Source organism: Sciurus carolinensis, chromosome 2, assembly GCF_902686445.1.
Source record: "Sciurus carolinensis chromosome 2, mSciCar1.2, whole genome shotgun sequence".
Lineage (NCBI taxonomy): Eukaryota > Metazoa > Chordata > Mammalia > Rodentia > Sciuridae > Sciurus > Sciurus carolinensis.
In genome coordinates this window covers 153,017,941-153,037,003 of record NC_062214.1, presented here as the reverse complement: position 1 = coordinate 153,037,003, position 19,063 = coordinate 153,017,941, and the positions used below count along the sequence as shown (strand labels likewise).

General features: G+C 37.0%; 1 pseudogene; it reads right to left on the bottom strand.

Annotated features, from left to right (window-relative positions):
• Positions 1-3,505: 3,505 nt before the first annotated feature.
• On the bottom strand, positions 3,506-5,385 carry LOC124976601 (39S ribosomal protein L17, mitochondrial-like; annotated as a pseudogene).
• Between the last annotated feature and the right edge of the window lie 13,678 nt (positions 5,386-19,063).

Sequence of the window (19,063 nt, the reverse complement as noted above, 5' to 3'; positions counted from 1 at the left end):
CAAGATTAACTATCACCAGTAAAAAACATTAAAAAAAGATGAGAAGTCTTAGGAGATAGAATAAGAAAGATTAATTTATGTGCAATAGGAATTTTAGAAAGGGAGAATGGGAGCAGAGAAGACAAATGGAAGCACAATTAACCAAGAATTTTCCAGAATAATGAAAGATATCAGCTCACAAATTCAGGAAGCTTAAATTAAAAATCCACACTATGCTCACAATGAAACTACAGGACATCAAAGGAAAATAAGACTTAAAAAGTAGTTAGATTCAAAGTAGCAGCAGTTTGACAACAGTTAGACCAGAAGACTGTGCAATGATATTTTCAATAGACTGAAAGAAAAAAAAAATTGCTAGAGTTTAATATCCAGTGAAAATATTTTTCAAGAAAAAGACTAAGTTAAAGGCATTTCATAATAGTAAAAACAGACTTGTCATTAGCAAAACAAGAATTTCGGAATATACACTTCATGTGAAAGGAAAGAGATTCAAATGGAAGAGTAGAGAATAAAAGGGAAATAGAAAATGCTGTGGTTTGAATGTCTCCATCCAAACTCATCTTGACCTGAATCCCCATTGTGAAGTATTAAGAGGCAGTGGTATATGGGTGCTCTGTCCTCCTGAATGGGCCAATCCATGCCTGGATTATAGGTTATCACAGGAGTGGCATTGTTAGAAAAGCGTGCTCTCTGGCTGGCTTGCTCCATCTTATCCTCTGATGCCCTCCACCATGGCTATCCCCAGATGGCAAGCAAAATGTTGGCACCTTGCTCTTGGACTTCGAGATCATGACCTCAATCAATTGTGATACTCCATTAGAGCAACAGAAAGTGAACTAAAGCAGGAACAAAATGGTAAATATGTGAATAAATCTGAGTGAACTCTGAGACCATGAAACAATAATGTCCTGTGGAGCTTTAAAAAGCCAATGAATTAACATATGCCATGACAAATGTATAAGTAGGAAAAAGATTCAATAGAATTAATGTGCTCTAAGTTCCCTGAGAAAAAGATAGTCACTAATTTTAGACCACAATAAATATGCAGTTTGTAATTTGTAGGGCATTCACCAAAAGAATAGAAAATTTTCAAATTATAAAAAGCAATCAGTCAAAAGAAGACAAAATAGAAAATAATTAGAACAGATAGAATAAATAGTACAAAATAAGAAACAATTTAATCTGAAATGCCAGTGAATACATGCAAAAGGACCAAAAGTTCCAATTAAAATATTGTCAGAAATGATAGATCTATTTTTTGCATGATATTTGTAAAAGATACATATTAAACTTCAATATAGGGAAGTTAAAAATAAAAAAGAATCCGATTTCTAAGTAAAAGAAAGGTGGTCAGATAACTTTAGTGTCAGATAAAATAGACATGAAGTCAAAAGGCATTTTTAAATATAATCCCTTCATAATGGTAATGTCAATCAACAGAAAGTTACAATAATTATAAATTTTGTCATAATAATATTATATTAAAATAAGCAAAAATTAAGTAGACAAATTATCACATTAGACTTTTAAGTACATATTAAGAGTTAGAAGAAAACAAATTACTAAAGATTTAAACAATGTCGTTAACAAACATGACCCAACTTCACCTAATGACTGCAAAATGCACATTCTTTTCAAGCACACACAGAACATTTATAGAAGTTGACATACGTTGAGCTATAAAGAAAATCTCAATAATTGTTAAAGGATTTAAATATACAACATGCTCTCTGATCACAATGTAATGAATCTATAAAATAAATGCAAAATGATACCCAGAGAGGTAGAATTAAAGAGCTAGGCATGAAAGCCTGAGCTTGCAATAAAATTCTGAGCATCACATTGCTTTTGTTGTTGTTGAGATGGGATCTTGCTATGTTACTCAATCTGGACCTTAAACTCACAGTCCTCCTGCCTCAGTCTCCTGATTAAATTTAAACTTGATCAAATTGCTTATTAATGGCAAAACTTGGAATTAATCCTGAGTTTCTTTCACATCTGCATAGTGGGATAGTAACTATAAGTCTTTCCTTCCATAATGTTTCCGCATTGAAAAATTAACATATGCATTGTTTAAAATAATAATAAAATAATACTAAAATAGCCTAGTACTGGATAATTCAACTATCTCTCTCACTTAGAGTTGATTCATGTTCTAACACCTCCAGGTCATAGGCTGTACTTTCACATTCTCTTAAAATAATACTAAGATATGTTAATGGAACCCAAGACTTAGTTTGGATAACCCAGGGTCAAGTTCTCCCATAAGACTCAAGAGCCATAAAAAAGCAGATGCAGAGTCTGGAGTCTAGTGAAATATTCCAGACAGCCCTTCTGACTTAGAATGGGCAAAATTTCACGTCAGCCTTTTAATCCAATAAAGCACGCATTTCCTCTGACATTAAATGCAGTCTGGAATTTCTGTTTCTCAAATGAATATCTTTTATAGTATGAAGGCTGCTTTTGAAAAATTAATTTTCTTCACATTTAAACTTATTTCCTTGTTAGAGATGCAACATACTCCATTCTTGATGACATGAAACTCGTTCTGAACCTCTGGTTTATTGTACTGAGTGACTAATTCATTAAAACCACTTCCTCAAAGTTATCAGGATAGATAGCAATCTAAGGACACACCAGCCCTAAATGTCTTGACAAATGTGAGCAGTAGGTTAATCCCTATTTAAACATTATTAGAAATTAGAATTGTTCTTGTTCCTAAAGATATTTATATTTGGGGGACATTAGATATTGGAAGATGGTTTCTCTAAATATAGTCTAAAGAAGGTGTCATTCAAAGAAACTCTTACATTTTGTAAGTAAAATTGAGGATACCTGTACATCTAGAAACATCCAGAATATATAAATAGTATGTCATACTGATTAGAGAATGGGTTCAGACAGAGAAATCTGTTAGCCCTGACTTCCAGTTATTAGCCATGTCATATGGTGAAATTCTTTAAAATCTTACAATTTACTTACTTTGGTGAATATACTGCTCAACACATAGTGTGGAGGCTTACTAAACGTCATCTTAAAAATTGGTTCATTTATAAGAAAAATTTTCCTATTAGAAAAGTAATATTTATCATAAGAATTGAAATATTATACATACCTATAAAATATAATATAGATATGAAGGTAAAAATGCAATAAATAGCTTCACTTCCCTCCAGTTCCAATTGTAGAGTCAAGTGGTAACCCCCACTAATAATTTGGTTTCTATTTGATCTTCTAAACATTTCATTTCATATTCTTAGTCTTCACAATACCTATGTTAAAACATTTTTTTTTTTTTTTTTTGCAGTGCTGAGGATCCAACCCAAGGTGTTGTGCTTGCAAGGCAAGCACTCCACCGACTGAGCTATCTCCCCAGCCCATAAAACACAATTTTTAAAATATGTACTTTTTCTTTTCATATATAACATTAAAGTGTTTTTTCTTTCACATTGTGATTTTTTTTCATTATCCATGAATTTATTATCCCAGATAGACTGAGTATTTAATTTTTATTTTTTTTAGATTGAGCATTTTGATAGTTATTATTTTCTAGAAATTCTAAGGGAAGACAAAAAGATCAATTTACCTACATTCATGTAAGGAATTTTATCTATTGTGCAAAGAGAGGGCCACGTGGCTCCCCAGAAGGTTCTGGGCCTCATTAAGGCTGGCATTTTACAATTCTAGTTCTTCTCAGACATTAAAAGAGCTCCAAAGGCCTGTGATCACAGGCACTGAAGAGAGTCACAGACCTTCCTGCTCCAGTTAAATCCTTGGCGGTTGAACTGTGTGGGAGCTGCTGAAGTCTGCTTTCTGGTTCTGGTGGAGGTCCTGCTGCAAACCCTGCAGCAGCTGGTTTAGGAGTGTAAGGTTGCTGTCTCTATGAGGCAGAGGTAGGGGTGGGAGGCAGTTCCCTTTATATTCAATCACTGCCATTTTGGCTCGATCTTGTTCTCGGCTCTTTGGGATCCGCAGCATTCTTGTGTAGCCCCCATTCTGATCTTGGAACCGAGGGGCCAGTACTTGAAACAGCTTTGGGTTCAAGTCCTTTTCTGTGAGCCAGAAGTCAGCCATGCGCATAGCTCGTTCGTTGGTGTCTCCCAGCTTTCCATAGTGGATGAGCTTCTCAGCGTAGCCCCTCATCTCGTCCACATGCGCCCATGACGCCTGATAGGTTCATGTCGCACTAGTCCTGTGAGCAAGTTACGCAAAAGGTGGATGCAGGACTCTGGGCCGAGGCCCAGGTGGCGAAACACACGGCCGTGGGAGATAGCGGCAGAGACAGAAAGCCCTGTGATGTTAAATAGTTAATTCATAGTATTTATACTGAGGTGAGTTAGGAGATGTTGGAGAAGAATCTGTCCCATTTGATCATTAATGTACTCCATAGTTGCTTTTTTTTGGAGTGGGTTGTGTGCTTCAAAACTAAATTTTAAAAAATTAACATACTTTTACCTAGAATGTCTTTGTTCACTTGGAAACAACACCCTCTTAGTGTCCTAGAGTACAGTGACTGAGGGCACCATTCTGTACCGAATAGCAATCCATTAGATGCCCAGTTGAGGGCTACCTCCCTCATAGGTTTAAGTATCACTTGTAGTTGCAGGTGTCTGATAAATATGACTGCAGGTGTGAGTATTGTGTCAGCTAAGAATGCTTTTACTGCATGTAACAGAAAATCTAACAGTAGCCTGAGCACATAGGATTTTATTGTACTCAAATGACAGGAGGCCTGTAGATATTAGCAGTTGCATGAAGGTATCAATGTCCTAGTCTTTTTATTTCACCATCTGTAAGGAAATGGTTTGTTTTCATTTGACTGCAAAATGCTTGCTAACGTGCCAACATCTAGCATGTATTCAAGGTAAGAAGAAGGGATGGTGGTACCAGAAGCATTTCTCCATTTGATAAGGAGAACAAAGGTTAAACCAAAAGTCTCCCAGAAGACTTTGCTTATATAACATACTTGAACCAGAGCTGGGTCACATAGCCACTCTGGCTACCAAAAGAGCTGGGGAGCAAGTCCTGTATTTGGTTTTCCAATCTCTAAACTGGGAAACAGCAATGGAAAATGGTGTAGCCAATCCATAGTTTCTGTCACAGGAGGGAAAGTAGGAGAAAGGGAGTGGGCTAAGATTATTCTGCTATGAATAATGTTCTTGTTAGCATGCAGACATACCCCAGGGATAGCAATGAGCATGATTTACAAGCTGTCCATTAAGAAACTCCATGCCATTTGAAGGCCTGTGCCCCCTAATCATTACAGTTTTTAGTGACCAGCAACTTTAGTTCACAAACAGCCACTTGACCAGTGTACAAATGTGCCCTGAATCCGTGTTGAGAAGTTCCAACCTCTTCCATGTCTTGGCTCAGGACTGCTGCCATGCTTCTCTATCTGCTCAGTGCTGGGTCCATCCAAATTTTCTAGTACCTTTCTATCCTCAAGATTTACTTTGGGAATACTCTTGTCCCTGCCCTTGAGCATTGTTCAGTGACACTCTGGCCCACTGAAAAGGTCTTCCAGAGACCAAGGATCCTTATGAAAATCAGCTCACCCCTTGTTGGGAAAGTTGGATACAAAAGGATATTGGTCTCCATGTGTTCTCTTCTGTAGGCAGATGATCTTGGCTTACATTTGCCAAACATGTAAGAACAGTTTCAATGACTCTTCAAAGAATAAGGTGGCTCCCCATACTGCCTACTTGCTTATTAGAGAAATGAACTTCTCCTATGATCACCCACCGCCCACGGGGACAATCACAACTGTACGCTCTTCTTGATCACAGGAACCAAAAGGAGTTTATTCCGCAAGTCTCAGACTTATATCGAGAACATCAGCCTATCAGAGAGTAGACTACCAGGTAAGTCAGCCTATCAAGGAACAGTCTCCAGGCAGATACCAGGATCGCCTCATGTACAACAGCCAACCAGAGTTACTTCCTAAAACTTGTATATGAGTGCAGCTATGTCTGGCAAGCTGCCAGGCTCCATCTTAGAGATCAGGCCACGGTGTGACTCTGGGGCCCTCAGAGCCCACCCCTGACATCTCCCCCTTATTCTTTAAATAAAGAAAAGATGACTTGGGACCATGCCTGTCTTAGGTTGTCCATGGCAAATTACATCCTTACCCGTCATTGGAATTCTGACCACCAGGCGTCAGAACCCTGTCTTAGGTTGGTATGCATTTCCACGGATCTTACCTGTCTTTGACTACTGGTCCAGCACGCTTAGCCATTCTTGGGGGGATGTGCCTGTCTCAACGGCTGTCAAAGCCTGTACTATAGCCCGTTGATGACGTCGGGCATCTTGGCGAGCTCTGATTTGGCTGTGTATAACATAGGCTATCCCTAAGCAGATAATAATCAGAACAGCTACTGTTCCAGCCCACTGTTTTGTCAATCCCAGGGCTTTAGATACCAATGCAACTTGAACCCTGGTGGCATTGACTCTGAGTATTTCAGCTCGTAGCTGACTGGTTAAATTATCAAACGTAGATGACCAATTGCCAGTAAGGTAGACAGAGAGATTTTTAGATAACATAGCTGCAGAGCTAAGGTTATTATAAGCAATAGGAGTGACACACACTGCTCTTAAAGGATAAACACATCCCAGTCCCAAAAGTTCTTGCAAGATATCCACTTGTTCTTGTAGTAAGTCCACTCTTTGATTTACAAGGAGTATGCCTGCCTTAAAATGGTTGTTTAGAGCTTCTTGAGTCTGTAAGGCTGTAGCTGTATTTTCGGCCAAGTGATTGACTGCTGTTGCTGTAGGTATGGCAGTTGCTAGTGCTGCTGTTGCAGAAACCACTATTGCAGTGACCACAGCCGCTGTAATGCCAAAATCTCTCTTGTCTCTAGATAGTAGTACTGGCAGTTCTGTATCTGTAACAGAGACTGGAACAGGTAGGAAGGTAGAAATACGCATTAAGACCACCAGTTCAAATGCAGAAGCATTCCAGCATTGAGAGAGAGCAATTGCTTGAGGTGCAATTGAGAAGAGAAGAAGTTGAATTTGGTTCATTAGCTTACAAAAACATAAAAAGAGGGGGGACACACAAACTGGGGTAGGTGGAAAGGTAATATTTCTGGTACACGTAGATTGTGAGGCAGCACCAGTGAATCTAGAACTGTTTGTCCATGTAGAGGAGTTCCAAGTACATAGCCGAAATGCCCCTCCTAAGAGACTGAAAAAAGATTGTAAGTTAGTATATCCTGAAGCTGCAGTGAAATGCATCCAATTGTCAAAGGGGTTGACACGTTTCATGCCTAATTGAACATCATTATTAGTGAAGTTATCATTAGCAGTGAAAGAAGTGAAATTGGGAGTGAAAAAAAAATCCATTTTGTACAGGAGTCGCTGGTCCTGCATGTTGAAAACCTGTCCATATAGGAGGTGTACAGTGTTTAGGATTACAAGGAGGGAAGATTCTAGGGGTTTTGAAAGTAGTTCCTGTAGCATTATGTCTGTGAGGTACCCATCCTGAAAGTAAAACAGCATCTCCTGTTAAGTTTTTTATGTATTCTTGAAATGTAGAACCATTTTCACCCAGGTGAAAAGAAAGCGTGGCTAAGGGGTGAAAGACTTGTCAATAGCATGATCGTCAGGAGTGTCTTTGGCGTCTTCATTTTGTTGATCCGAATTACTTGTTGGTAGCATTGCCACTGGTCAAGTTAGCCATTCAGGAACCCAGATAGGTGACGTTTTATCCTGTGGAAGCACACAAACTGAGCTGCGGCTCCAGTAAAGCACCGGGTCTGGGTCGTTCCATTGTCCAGTAAGAACATCCTTCCATTTTACCGTCACTCTATCATGTTTATGATTGCCATGTCTCTCAGTGGCAGAGCGACCCTCATTATTCAGAGTTAAAAAATTTAAAATAAAGAGACAAAGAGAAAGTTTATCTTTAGGAGACCTGAAGGTCTCCCCTATTCCCCCTTTTTGTTTATAAAGAGTAATTTTGAGGGTGAGATGTGCACGTTCAACAATACATTGTCCTTGTGGGTTATAAGGTATACCTGTGGTTAGAGTTATTTCAAATTTAGTGAGAAATTGGTTAAAGGAGGTTGAAGTATAAGCAGGGCCATTGTCCGTTTTAAGTTGTTTAGGAAGTCCCCAGTCTGTGAAAGCCTGGAGACAGTGGGAAATGACATCTTTGACTTTTTCTCTGCTGTGTAGCGAAGCAAAGATGATACCTGAACATGTGTCTACAGATACATGTACATATTTAAGGTTACCAAATTCTGGAATGTGAGTAACATCCATTTGCCATAGATAATTAGGTAACAGTCCTTTAGGATTAACTCCTATAGAAGGTGGATGGTGGAGGACTGTACATTGGCCACAAGATTTAACAATAGCACGTGCAGTTTCTTTAGTAATGGGAAACTTCAGTTTTAATGTTGTAGAATTAACATGGAATTGTTGATGATAATTTTTTGCTGCCTCAAACGCAGAAAAAATGTTGGGATCCTTAGTTGCTATGTCTGCTACATTATTCCCTAGAGCTAAAGGTCCAGGTAAATTGGTATGAGCTCTGATATGTCCAATAAAGAAAGGATTATAATGATCCCAAATCATTTGTTGTAAAGTCCGTAAAGGATGAAAAATCTAAGTTACTGAGAGCTTGAACTACATATAAACTATGTGAGTAAACATTGAATGGAATATTAGGGAACATTTTAAAAACTTCAAGAACTGTTAAGCATTCTGTTTGTTGAGCAGAAGAGTTAGGGAAAAGGAATGTTTGGACTTTATCTTGATAACAAATAGCTCCAGTTCCTGTTTTGGATTCATCAGTGAAAATCACAGGAGCCTTAGGAATAGGTTGTTGTCAGGTAACTCTTGGGAATATTACAGAATTATTACTACAAAATTGTATATAAGGATGTTTAGGATAGTGAATATCAAAGTTAGCTTGAGTGGAGCATCTAACAACAGTCTAAGAATCCATGAAATTACATAACCAAGAAAGTTGATGCTTATCATAGGGAACAATAATAGTAGCTGGATGAATTCCAAACACTGTGATAGATGATTTAAGTGCCTTTAAGATTACTTGAGCTACTGCTTCAGGGTAGGGTAAGAGAGTTTTATTGGGTGAACAGGCTAGATGGACCCAAAACAAGGGACCCTCTTGCCAAAAGACTCCAGTGGGTAGTTTCTTGTTAGGAATAACAATGAATTGTAATGGCTGAGAGATCAATACGATCTACCTGGGCCTCATCTAATCTTTTTTGTATAATATTCAAAACCAGACGTGCTTCAGGAGTGAGCTCTCTGGGAGATGTGGGATGGGGATCCCCTTGTAAGATATTAAAAAGAGGAAGTAGTTCTCCTGTGGAAAGCCTCAAATATGGATGAATCCAATTTATATCCCCTAGTAGCTTTTGAAAATCATTTAATGTTTTTAGATGATCTACTCTGATGACAGTTTTTAATGGAATAGAGAAAAAACAGTGTTTTATGTCTATAATTATTGTAGGCCAATCTTTTGGTAAAGCAGTAAGGACTGGAAGCCCTAACTGAGTTGGCCCCATAGATTGCATAGTAGCATTAATAGCTCTTAAGTCATGAAGGAGCCTCCATTTTCCTGATTTCTTTTTTATGACAAAAATAGGGATATTCCAAGGAGAAGTTGAAGGTCTAATATGATTTGCTTCTCATTGTTGTTGTACCAGTTCTTGGGCCGCTTTTTTTTCTAATGTCAGGCGCCACTGAGAGACCCACACTGGTGCATTGGATTTCCAAGTTATTTTTACATACTTTTGTTCAGTGGCCCCAAGGAAAAACCCAAGCCTTGGCGACCTTGATTGCCCTTAACACTAATTGGCTGGGTATTTCCCTGGCCATAGCGGCCAAGCCCCTTGTCCCATTTATGACCTTGTTTTACCATTAGATTTTGAGCCTTTTGGCTATAATGGCCTTCTGTAGTGAGTACTAAATCCATTTGCATGAGAATATCTCTGCCCCATAAATTAACAGGTAAATGGTCTAAGACATAAGGTTGAAATGTTCCCTGTTGGCCCTCATCGTTTTTCCATGTCAATACAGAACTACTCCTTTGTGGGCTAGTAGCTACACCCAATCCCCTCAGGGTTTGTTCTGCTACTTGTAGAAGCCATTCTTTTGACCAGTCTTTTAGGGTAATAATGCTAGTATCAGCTCCTGTATCTAGGAGTCCTGAAAATTCTCTATTTTTAATCTTTATTTTAAGCATTGGCCTATTTTTTAAGTCCATGGCAAGACAGGCAAAATCAACTCCAGAAGATCCCAAACCTGCAGTTCTCCTGGTTGCTGTGGTTGATGGAAAATTATTATGAAGGCTGGGAATAATCAAAAGCTGAGCTATGCAGTCCCCAGGTGATATGGAGATCCATTGGCCCGGAGCAAATCCTTTAAGGGACCTTCCATGCGCATTCGTGACATTTCAGTGCCCCTATTTCTCTATTAAATGAACAGAATGCAAAGCACTTTAACTAACAAAACAAAAGGAAAAGCACTTACAAATACTCAATCTCCATTGCTTATTCCGCGAACTTTAACCTGGCCAGACTGTACTTTACTTACCCTGTATTTACCTGATCAGTTCCTTCTTTGTAACTCGAGTTCCTGGGTTTCGGCACCACTTATGATCGCCCACCACCTGCAGGGACAATCACAACGCGTACGCTCTTCTTGATCACAGGAACCAAAAGGAGTTTATTCCACAAGTCTCAGACTTATATCGAGAACATCAGCCTATCAGAGAGTAGATTACCAGGAAGGTCAGCCTATCAAGGAACAGTCTCCAGGCAGATACCAGGATCGCCTCATGTACAACAGCCAACCAGAGTTACTTCCTAAAACTTGTTTATGAGTGCAGCTATGTCTGGCAAGCTGCCAGGCGCCATCTTAGAGATCAGGCCACGGTGCGGCTCTGGGGCCCTCAGAGCCCACCCCTGACATTCTCCCACTGAAAAAAACAATTTTAGCTACACAAAAGGTTAAAAATATGCATATTGCAATACATGCAAGTGATACAATTGATTGTGAGGCTTTGTGCAACACATCATTTGATCACATCATTCATTCATTTACATTTTTTCTTTCAACCAACAAAAACCTGTAGTGCCTTCTCAGTTCCAGTCCCTGAGCCTAGAACTGTGGTCATAAAGAAAAAAATAGTCCATTATCTATGGGGTTTTAGCATTTAGTGTGTGTGGGAGACATGGAAGTCACTTTTCCCGTGCTATAAGTGCTAGGGCAGAGGGCTACCTAGAATGGTAGGCATTCCCAGAGGAGAGGCAGCTAAGTCAGATTTAGGGCTGGAACACTTTCCCTGGGTGAGGATGCTTGAGCTGAGTTTTCAAGTCTGAGTAGAAGCTGTTAAGGGAACTTCCAGACCAAGGAAAGAACATGAATGGTGGCATGGAGACCTCAAACATCCTAGTGCCTGCAGAAACAAGAAAAGCATTCAGGAGATAGATACAGCAAAGTATTGTTGAAGTAATGAGCTCAGACTCTGAATCAGGTTATGAATTACAGTTATAAGTTTGTTAGGTGTATCCTCATCCCCTACCAAGATTGGAAAAGTAAATTTCCAATATTTGTATTTTGATGAGAGAAAAAAATTAAATATCTGTGATGAATTGATATAAAGCCCTGATCTCCCCAAAATGACAGCTACAATCCTTTTGGAGTAATAGTCTCTTTTTACCATCTCTTCCGCTTACATTAGCTTAAGTAAATTAAACCCTCTGGAGAGTAAGAAGTTGTAGTGAATGTTTTATTCTGGTCATTATAATGAATCAGATACTCTTTAGGGCAGAAGTCATTTCCTGCAGTAATTTTTCCAGGCTATCAGAGTACCATTTTCCCCCTGCAGTATAAAATGCCCAACATGGGAACTCAGTAAAAATCTCCCCTAGCATCTCAATTATTATGGTTCCCGGAAACAACATCAGTATGGGAAGGACAGATATTTGCACATCATTTTCCTTTCTTTAGTTTGAGTTTCAAAGTGTGTCAACATTTTTTCTAGTTTTCTAGAATATTGGGTCTTTGAAAAACAGATTCCTTCAATTGAAGTCTTAATAGAATTCAAAAGGTCAGGATGAAGTTTACTTTTAGATGTGTTTTAATTTAAAATACAGCAAAAAATTTTTTTTCTGTTTTTTAAACCTTGTTAGGTGTTTTCAGCATTGTGTGCTGGTATGCCCTGAAATTTTTTACTGTGTGCATTGTGCATTTCAGATCATCAATGTTCATATGTTTGTTTCTAATCTTCTGTGTATGATAGTTGCTGCAAAAATGATGAACAATGAGCTTCTTTTACTCTGAACCCCACAGAAAGGTTCATTCATGCTACCTTGTATTATGTTCAGATTTTCCATTTATAAAGTTCTTCACCATACATTGCTTTATTTAATTGTCACAATATCTCTATAAAACAGATTCAGCATTTTACATGCTAGGAAAGAAACAAGATCCCAAACTTAATTCTGCATTTGTCTCACTTAAGAGAGCTTTTCATAAAGCAGATTTTTGTGCTTCTTTACTCACCTAATCTCTAAGATTATGCTTTAACAGTTAAAAAGCTACCCAAGCGGTGTTGATGGTGAATCAGATTGGGAACCCCTGGCTAAGGACATTTTTCTAAACTCTTACATAATAAGCCAGAAATCAAGTCCTGGGGATGCTGAATGCCAATCAAGGGTGTTTCCCATTGGTCACAAGTTAGTAGGAGCAGCTGGGTGAGGGGTGGGTGGCAATGGTGAGAAGTGGGATGGATGTAGATAAATGTCAATTGTGATTTTTATAAAAAAGATAATTCTTAGAGAAAATTTCCTTAAAAAGAACTTTTGAAAGTGAATATGAGTAACTATAATCAGAAACTTTTGGATTGGTAATATTTTATGGAATAATGGGGGAAGAGGACAGGTTCTGTTGCTAATATAGATGTTCATATTGTAATCTTTTTTGCTTTTGTGCATGAAAAATTGGAAATGCAGGAGGCCGAGACAGAAGAGTGATATTTCCATTTTTCTATTACTGATGATGAAACTAAGACTTTAAAAAGTAAAGGAACTTGCCTAAGATGCTCTGCAAATATGTGTGAGACCCCATCAAACCACAGCTGTAATAAAGGATAATAAATGATAGAATAAAGAAAAGCACATAAAAAAGAGGAAATAACTTCTAGATGACTGAGAGTAGGCCTAATAGTGTGACTTATGATCCACTTTTTTATATTGATGGGCTCTGTAACGAAACTCAGTTTTGTCACCAATGATGTATGTACCTCATAGCACAAGCAATCGTGAAATTCATCTGGAAAAATAAGAGACCCAGAATAGCTAAAGCAATCCTCAGCAGGAAGAGTGAAGCAGCGAGTATCACAATACCAGAACTTCAACTATACTACAGAGCAATAGTAATAAAAACAACATGGTATTGGTACCAAAATAGACAGGTAGATCAATGGTACAGAATAGAGGACATGGACACAAACCCAAATAAATATAGTTTTCTCATTCTAGACAAAGATGCCAAAAACATACAATGGAGAAAAATAGCCTGTTCAACAAATGGTGATGGGACAACTGGAAATCCATATGCAGTAGAATGAAAATAAACCCCTATCTCTCACCCTGCACAAAACTCAACTCAAAATGGATCAAGGACCTTGGAATCAGACCAGGGACCCTACACCTTATGGAAGAAAAAGTAGGTACAAATCTTCATCATGTCAGCTTAGGATCAGACTTTCTTAACATGACTCCCAAAGCACGAGAAATAAAAGCAAGAATCAATAACTGGGATAGATCCAAACTAAAAAGCTTTTTCTCAGCAAAGGAAACTATCAGCAATGTGAAGAGAGAGCCTATTGAGTGGGAGAAAATCTTTGCCACACATACTTCAGATAGAGCACTAATCTCCAGAATCTATAAAGAACTCAAAAAACTTTACACCAAGAATACAAATAACCCAGTCAACAAATGGGCTAAGGAAATGAACAGATACTTCACAGAAGAAGATATACAAGCAATAGACAGATATATGAAAAAATGTTCAACATCTCTAGTAATAAGAGAAATGCAAATCAAAACTACCCTAAGATTCCATCTCACCCCACTTAGAATGGCAATTATCAAGAACACAAGCAACAATAGGCGTTGGCAAGGATGTGGGGAAAAAGGTACACTCATACATTGCTGGTGGGGTTGCAAATTAGTGCAGCCACTCTGGAAAGCAGTATGGAGATTCCTCAGAAAGCTTGGAATGAAACTACCATTTGACCCAGTTATCCCACTCCTTGACCTGTACCCAAAGGACTTAAAATCAGCATACTACAGTGATGCAGTCACATCAATGTTCATAACTGCTCAATTCACAATAACCAGATTGTGGAACCAACTTAGATGCCCTTCAATTGATGAATGGATAAAGAAACTGTGATATATATACACAATGGAATATTACTCAGCCATAAAGAAGAATAAAATTATGGCATTTGCAGGCAAATGGATGAAGTTGGAGAATATCATGCTAAGTGAGATAAGCCAATCCCCAAAAACCAAAGGATGAATGATCTCTCTGATAAACGGATGATGATACATAATGTGGGGTGGGAGGGAGGCAAGAATGGAGGAAGGATGGATAGTACAGAGGAAAAAGAGGGGTGGGAGAATGGGGAGAAGGAAAAATAACAGAATGATACAAACATCATTACCCTATGTACATGTATGATTACACAAATGGTATGACTCTACTTCCTGTATAGCTAGAGAAACAAGTTGTACCCCGTTTGTTTACAATGAATCAAAATAAATAAATTATAAAAAAGAAAGAAAACCACTGAACTATTGTTATGAGATTTCTTCCTTGAAAAAACTTGTCAATACCTTATTTGTTATAAGTCAAAAGAAAACTTTCAGGCTTAATCAAGGTATCTTTTAAAAGCCAGATTTGAAGCAATATGGAGGTTACTCAAAAGACTAGGAATGCAACCACCATGATCCAGCTGTTCTACTCCTTGATGTGTTTCCAAAAGAACTGAAATCAGCGTACTATGGTGATATATGCATAGAAATGTTTATAGCAGTGCAATTAGTCCACAATGGCCAAGTTTTGGAACCAGCCTAAATGCTCATCCATAGACAAATAAAGAAAAATGTGGTGTACATACACAAAGGAGTTCTACTCAGCTATAAAGAAAAATGGAATTATATTATTTGCTGGTAAATGGATGGATCTAGAGAACATCTCCTACGTGTAATAAGCCAGGTTCAGAAAGTCAGAGGGGAATGTTTTCTTTCATAAGCAGAAGCTAAAGAGAGCAAAGGAATAAAAAAGGGGAATCTCAAGAATATAGAAGGAAGATGAACAGAGTAGAAGCAGGTCAAGGGGAAGGGAGGAGGAGAGAAAAAGGGGAAGAACTAGAGAATGGAATTGACCAATTTATACTAGGTGCATGTATAAATATACCACAATGCATTCAAATTTTATATATAACTAAAATGCATGAATTAAAAATAAATAAATAGAAGAAAGATCACTAGAGTAGAGGAAGGGGATCAGGGGGAGGGATCAGGGGAGAGAAGGAGGTAGTACTTGGGATTGAAATGAATATAACCGTTAAATGTATTTACGAATATGTCAAAATGAACCACACTATTATGTATAAATATAATGTATTAAAAAGAAAAAATTAAATTCCAACTGAGCATGAACATAATAGATGGAACTTTTAGAAAGGTTACAAATGAAGTTTAAATTCTATTTTCTGGTTGTCTGAAATACTCCAATAAATGTCTTTAAATGTTGAAAAAAACTAAAAACCTGATTTGTGGGAAATACATTTTAGATTTCTTTGTGCTGCTATTTACCGTAATCTATTGATTGAGAATTTGTGTTTTAGGTGATGACATTTAAGTGGTATACTGAAAACACTGCTTTCAGGTGTTTGTAGCTCTCAGAATCTATAGTACATGTTATAGTATCCTTTGTAAAATGTATTTTTTGAGACTATAAGAAAGTTTACAGTTGATTATTTTGATCACTGACTATCTATGTATGCCAAGGATTTTGTTGTTTTCCTTTCTATTAATGTTCCTTTTTTCTATTATTATCACAAATATATCCCAGTCACTAGGCCACAGATGTCCAAGTTTCACAAACCATGTTTCTTTTCCTAAGAACTTTCCAAGCTCTAGGATTCAGGGCAGGCCTCTCATGTCTCTTTTATCATTCATAAAGCTGACTTTGGCTTCAGGAAAACATTGAAGACACAAGCAGTACTTGAAATGTTTTTAGTTTAAGTGTTCTAATTCATTCTCAGCCACTTCTGCTAGTTTCTGAAAGGAATTTCTGATTGAGTTCTGCATTTCTTAGTAGAAAACTTTCTGATCATAACATTTTTTTCCTAAGAGAAAACATTTTTTTTTGTATTTTATGAGCATAAACTCTAGAATTCACAATGATCTTTTTCTCATAGGAACACATGAGATGATTTGCTTTCTAAAAGTACATATAATACCTATAAATACTATTTGATAGTGCTTTTATAAGATTCTAGGAATCAGCCCAGATTCAATTATTATAAACAAATAAATCAAGTCTAACTTTGACAACACAAAATTTAAAAACATATTTTTGTTCATAATGAAACTCATGAGCAAAATAATACCTATATATCAGTAATTTCTTTATTTTCCTTGTTTTACCCTTCCTTCTTCTCATAATTATTGAAAAATGTGCATTGTAAAAAGAATTGAAGTTGAGTATTGGTGGGAAAGAATTTTAGAGCTATTTCTAGTAATTCCCTTGCTCCCTTAATGGACTAGTATGAGAATTTTTTTAAAAAAAAATGTGTAGCAGACTTTATTTTGTTAACACTTGCTCTAATCCTAACTTCATAAGATGGAAGTTTTCTATCCCCACTGGAAATACAGGAAATCTGAGAGGTCAGGCTCTATCCATTGCTGTTGATACAGCACCCTGAAAATGATCTGTAGCTTTTTGTCAGCTACAGAAGATAATGATATATATGTCTCCCATGCGTCTTTTTAAAATAAGAGTTTCTTTTCCTTTGATGATAAATTTCAACATATACTTTATGTTTTCTGGATGAATAATCCTATGGGTAAAGGCCCTTTCATATATACAAGCAGGACAAGAGTTAAATAGATGAAACTTCTACTTGAAAAACCCAATGACTTTTTAAAAAAAATTAAAAATTGCTTTCTGAATGAAGATTCACTCACAGATTCTTGTTTATATTTTTGGATTTTCAAATCTTGATATGTTTTAAAGAAAGACACAGTCTTAATAATAAATAATATTAAAATACATTAACAAATTCTGTATAAGTTAATGTAATTTCAGAGCTTGGTTATTTATGCCCATATATGTGCTTGTGTGTGTGTATGAATGTGTCTGTGTGGTTTCTGGTATAAATCAATTTAATGAACAATCTTAAGAGGAAAAATATACCTTTGATTACCTCACTCTTATTTTACTTCTATTGTATGAAGTTTAGCACACTGAATAGTTTTTCTATCTCCTGTGGCTTGTTGTTATTGCTTTCTGATAATTACTAATAAGTAACATCAGGAACCTGGTTCACCTTTGGTTTAATGTTCTCAAATTCTTTGATCCTGAATCAAAGAGAAATCCCAAATATTTAAGAGTGTTGAAAGAAGGTAATTGGAACCCTCGACCACATTCCACTTATCTTTGTATGTAGTAGGCTAGAGATTAACTATTGATATGGTCAATAGTGTTGGTTGGATAGAGGGCATGCACTGCTATGTGGATCTTCAATCCATAAATGCTATGTATCTAAAGGGGGATTTTTTACTTGAGGTTTTTAATACCTGAAGGCAAAATAAAAGGTACATATGCATATATGCATTTTTCTGGGTGTTACATTCATATTTTCTTTACGTTGTCAAAGGGTTTTGTAACTGTAGTAAAGGCAAAAACAAAAACCAAAAAACAACAACTGTTTAAACTTATAAAAATGATTGTGCCCAATGTGCAATTTCAATTTTTGGAAGCATCACTTAATAACCTGAAATATAAATTAATGATTACTTTTTCTTCTGCCTCTCGACCACCCAGATGCCAGTCGACATACTTAAAACAACTAAGTTTAAGTAAACTTTATCAACCTGAATGGTACAGGCATATCACTAAAGCACAGAAAGTGCAGTGCAGTGGTTTCATTTCATGAGAGTGCTGTGTTTCTGAAGGCTTGGCAAAATTAAAAACTTGCATATTTCATGCCTAATTGCTCCCTTAGGACTGACAGTGATGTTTCCTAGCAAAAGTAGCCAAGACATATGCCAATAGCTTAAACACAGTTGGTAATTTATTCATCCCTCCTCCAGCTCAACATCATTATTCTTTAAGATTAAAAAATAGATTTACTCTATTTCTAATTTTGTGCTAAAAGTAAATCTTTGTTGATATTTTAACTTCAGCTTTCTCAAGTTAACATGATTTTAATTTCCATACATTAGCTTTAGGCATATTATTTTGAGTTGTTATTCATTCTTTCTAGTTGTTAGGGTCCCCCAACTTTTAAATCAATTTTATCTCTTGAAAAATAACATTCCCAAATACTTTTGCATAATTGGTAGTGCTGTTAGGTTAAAACACCACTGTCAGCACAGTAACTATTATGAATGCCTCCAGTAATCTACAATAGGAAATATATTTCTCTTCTTTCTTCCATACCTGCTTATGTTGCGTTGCTTTTGTCTGCTGTAGGAAGCAGCCTGACAAGTAAGGAGGCCCACTGAAAGGAGAAATTGAACCAAATGAAATACCAGTTAAGAGCTGTTTTGGAAAATTTATAGATCGGCCTGTTTCTGGTTTTCATAAAGTATGCGTGTGTGCTTATGTGTATGACTAATTTTCATTTTGATTCAGTGTTCTGTGGAACACTTTAACATTTGAAGATGGTTTGAGGTACAGCATAGTGAGTCATTCATTTTGATTCTTGACTCGTAGTTTCTAGTCCCTAACTGAAAGGGAAAAGAGTATAAATTCCCCATCAGTCTTAATGTGTGCAAGTCAA